Genomic DNA, 4535 nt, shown 5'->3' with positions numbered 1-4535 from the left:
GGTCTTCCCCAAAATGTTTGTCTGTGGAACACACCTACAGTATAACATATTGCCAGACACAGACACAAATATGCACCGTACAGTTCTGCCTATTGCAAATGTATTTGTTTAACTATGTTATCCACAGTTAACATACTTCCTTGCAAATGCGAGTCTGGTAAACAAGCATGCAGGAAGGCCAACATTCACCCACATGACGCACCTGAGACAAATAACAGCATCCAGACAATTCTCCTTGTTTCCATTACACTTTAAAGGAACCTAGCCAGGTTTTCAATTCAGTATGATTAAAAAGTAATTACATGTATATAACATGTGTAACAGGACCTAGGGGTTCATTCATTTCACTGAACATAAATAGATTTCTCCAGCACTAAAATGTAGCAGTTCAAAAAGAGTTCAACACTGCTCTGGCAATCCATTTTTAGTCTACTTTAATCACAGTTTGTGCTTTTTTCCAGTGATAACTTAAGAAACACAAACTGTGTTCAGTGTGGGTGTATACAATACATAGAGGAAGAGGAGATCACAACCAAATAGAAAACAACATCTAGTCACTCTATAAAATGTAATACTTTGGACATGTGGGCATGATACCTGACCCTAACTAAATGAAAGCTGTCACACATCTGCCATGTCCTACCAATGTTAAAGAGCTGCGTGAGGTTGTTGGCCACGTAAGCTATGTAGGAAGGTTCCTGCCTGACCACTCCACAAAGCTGCATCCAGTCATTGGGTTTCATGGATAGCCATAAGACAACACTGTTCCCCTTTCTGCAGGGTTATGACTTTGCAAGGCCACGCCTCTCAGTGACAGGCGAAAAAACTGCATGAGGGACATCAAGGACATTGCCCTTCACTTGTTAATGTTAGACGGTAAAGGTTAGGCATGGACCTCCAATGGTTAAGGTGAGGATGAGACGTGGGGCAGTGAGTCTTGTGAGAGTTTTCACAAATGTAGGGTTACCACTAAAGACCATAAAAAGATTGTGACATCATGACATGAGACAACATCATAACTCTTTTCCACTTCCTCACACTGTACAAAAGTGAAGCCAAAAATATCCCGCATATGGGTGCTTTCATCTTGTAAAAATGGAGCCAGAGTCTGCGCAGAAGTGACCGGGTGGAAATTTGCATTTTCTAGGATGGCAAAGGCTTGTCCCACCAGGTGTGATTTTAGCCCTTTTAGAGTGGTGCTGAGGCTGTTTTAGTTTCACTTTTGCATTAATCTATATCCCCGACGTTCCACTTCCTGGATAGCTCTCGCTATGCCAAAAAAAAATTCTCTCTTTTCGGGCGGTTGCACCAAGGGGGTAAGCAAGCGTCCATGAAGGGTAGCTCATATGGTGCCATTTTAATGCTACCAAGCACTCACCGATAGCATTCCATTGACTGCCGTTCATTTTGGCGCCACTTTGTCAGCAAATAACTTTACATCTGAAGCATTTAAAAACTTTTGTTGCCCATTGTTTATTTCTAAAAAAACACGACAATGTATAAAAGGCACCATTACCTTACATTACCATTACATAATGGCTCTGTGGCAGGCGTTTTTGTAAAAAAGTGCTAACAATTGTGTCATAACCAAGCAACTTGCTGTTGCATGTTTGTTACATTACCGTATTGTCAGGAGAAACACGCAGACAGTTTCAACTTTCAGTAGTTGTTTAGGTTTAATTGCTAATGTTAACTAGCATTTTAATTAGCAATAACTAGCCTATGCATATGCTTACTCGTAAAATATAACTAAGCTCTCCGTCTCTGCAAGACTGGGAATGATTGAGATTTCTCTAGGCACATCTTCCAGAAGACTTACAACTTTCAGACAGGTTGCTCACCTCACATCTACTGTACGTGGGCAAGCTTGGTTTGAGGCTGGAAAAGTGCTTCTAATATTTCCTGGACTTATTTAAATGAACTTATTTTTATTTATTCAGAATACAAATAAATAAACAAACCAGGCATTGCAAAAAAAAAAAAAAACATTTCAAAAAGGAACTTTTGCCTCGGGTTGAGCATAGGCCCTATAACCAAAACATAGGAACATATACTTAACAAATCAACATTAAGAAGAAAAAAATTGAATAAATAGAAAGGGCTATGTCAAATTAAGTTAAAAGTTTCAAGTAAATACACCAAAGCATTGCCTATTCCATCCTTAATGCTTCTATAGACTTCAGTGGTCTCCGTCCATTTCTTTAACTGTCTATGAGTCATCCGTTACCTTCCGCCTTCTTTGTGTTGTAATTTTAAACTCCAGTCGACTGCCATGGACCTATGGAATGGCGTTTTATTCAATATTAAACACATTGATAAATAGGTGAAAAATACACCTAGGAAATACATCCTGAAATTAACAAGTGAGGCAATACATATACAAATAATTCATATATGTATTATTTATATTTTAATTGCACATACGTATGCATATTGCCTCATTTACTAATTTCATGATGTATTTTATAGTCATATTTATTAATTTATGTTTTTATTAAATAAAACGTCATTCGATTCTGCCGCGATCTACTCCAAAATGTCTATGGCCCCGCTTTTTTCACTTGCCCCGCCCCCCTGGGCTGTCGTATGTTGATGACGTTAAGGTAATGGCCGCTCTCGCTGTGCCGTGAGGAGTGTGTTATTTTCACTACCATAGCTGTTAAATTAAACCATATAATAGTTACTGTAGACTGTAAAAAACAACATCAGCAGGAGAGGGCAGTTCTTACCGCAGTAGTGCTGTCTTTGAAGAGCTCCTGGTCAGCAAGGTGAATATAAATGTGTGCTTGTTAGCAGTTAGCAAAGTGTAGCTGCGCTTTTAGCCTAAAGTTAGCTTCAGTGGAGGCTGCATTGTTAATTGAAAGACATACGGGTGTGCTATAATGTCCGCTCATTGGTGAAGCCGCTATGTTCGGATAGTTAGGACGTAAAGGCAACCGGTTTACTTGTTATATATTTTTAGAGAAGATTTGCTGTTCGGTGGGGGGTGTGCTCGTTTGTGAGCCAGCTCTATTCGCGTTGACGTTAAAGTTATGGGCCTTGTTGCCAACTAGCACGACCTAGCTAACTGTTGGTTACCAGTCTTTTTAAGCAGCAGGTGAACGTTAGCTAGTATGTATAAAACTGGATATGGTGTCAAATTATCTTCACACGTAGCTTAAACTAAGTAGCTAACACTTACGAGACATTTGCAGTATATGTGGTTTTAGCTCCTATCATTTGCGAATAAGGTTAGTGTTTTTTTCTATGTGTTAGTTGTTAGCTAGTCTGCTATTGCTAGCTGTTTAGCTGTTTCTTTGCTGTTGATTTTGCAGCGCCGGTGTAATGAGCCTTTTGGTTTTTCGACCTGCAGATGCCGTGTAAACCTATCAACTGCTACCCACCTCGACAGATTCGCTACTTATTCATACAAATTTTACTGGCCTTTGCATGTCGCACCTTACTATAAACTGTACTGAACTGAATATTTGAGCACTACATTACTAGAACATTCTACCGCGGGAAAATTGTGTGTTAAATAAATTAGGATGCACCTTGTCGCGCAACATTCGAACCCTTCACAGCAAAAATAACAACATACAAGACCGCGTGACTGATCAATAATCACGATAATTTCCAAGACATTACATTGCTTTTTCTCAGTAGTAGGCCAACAATCATTGTTTATCTGAGTACAAGGATCATCCTGATTTCAGTAAAATGTTTATGAATATGTAGCGAATCTCTCGACTTGGGTAGCCGTTGATAGGTTTACACGGCATCTGGACAGGCTCGGAAACCGGTAGGTGGAAGAACCAGAAGGCACATAACACCGGAAGCTAACGTTAACCGTTATGAAGTAAATCCTGTTGTCAGTTATAAACATATTTTTGTGTTTAATTCTCATATAAAGTGTTTCTAGAGTTAAATTGTTTGTCTTCACTATTAGGATTGTTAGGAAGCTAGCTATTTTGTCTTTGCTCAGCAAAGTCTAAATCTTTCTCCCCCCACCCAAAAAAAAAAACATCTGGAGTTTGCTGTTATTTAATCCAATATATGCTTTACTATATAATGACAAGTTTCATATGCCAAACTTATTTAAAGGTCTGGAATGGCAATTCTTTGCCTTTTTGGTTAAGATATACAGTATTAGGTTGATTAGTGTTCGCCTACCAATCTGATTGTTGGCGGTTTGATCCTTGGCCCTGCACTCCCATTTTGAAGTGTCCTTGGGCAAGACACTGAACCCAGAGTTGCTCCCGATGCTGTGCATCAGAGTGTAAATGTGTGTTATTGTTTATCTGATAAGCAGGTGGCACCTTGTACGTCAGCCTCAGCCACAGTGTATGAATGCGTATGAGGATGGTGAATTGTTCCTGTACTATGTAAAAGCGGAGTACTCATTGAGACTACAAATGCGCTATATAAGAACAGTCAATTACATTTACATTATGTGTATTATTCCAAGTATTATTGTGGTTTGTATATACAGTGGGTACGGAAAGTATTCAGACCCCTTTAAATTTTTCACTCTTTGTTTCATTGCAGCCTTTTTC

The 4535-nt window shown here is 39.1% G+C and overlaps 1 protein-coding gene across 9 annotated transcripts in view; it reads left to right on the top strand.

Moving 5' to 3' along the window:
* The first annotated feature begins 2529 nt into the window (after positions 1–2529).
* Positions 2530–4535, top strand: part of zc3h18 (zinc finger CCCH-type containing 18) — a 42926-nt gene continuing 40920 nt past the window's right edge. For 8 of the 9 annotated variants that reach the window (XM_034878316.1, XM_034878320.1, XM_034878319.1 and 5 more), the window contains exon 1: positions 2561–2768. The gene's annotated coding sequence lies outside the window, so the exon portion shown is untranslated. Of the gene's footprint in view, positions 2769–4535 lie in introns of all 9 variants that reach the window. The other variant, XM_034878313.1, reaches the window with a different exon arrangement.

This window comes from Etheostoma cragini, chromosome 8 (genome assembly GCF_013103735.1).
Source record: "Etheostoma cragini isolate CJK2018 chromosome 8, CSU_Ecrag_1.0, whole genome shotgun sequence".
Lineage (NCBI taxonomy): Eukaryota > Metazoa > Chordata > Actinopteri > Perciformes > Percidae > Etheostoma > Etheostoma cragini.
The sequence above is the reverse complement of the archived record's forward strand: the minus strand, read 5'-3'. Positions and strand labels throughout refer to the sequence as shown.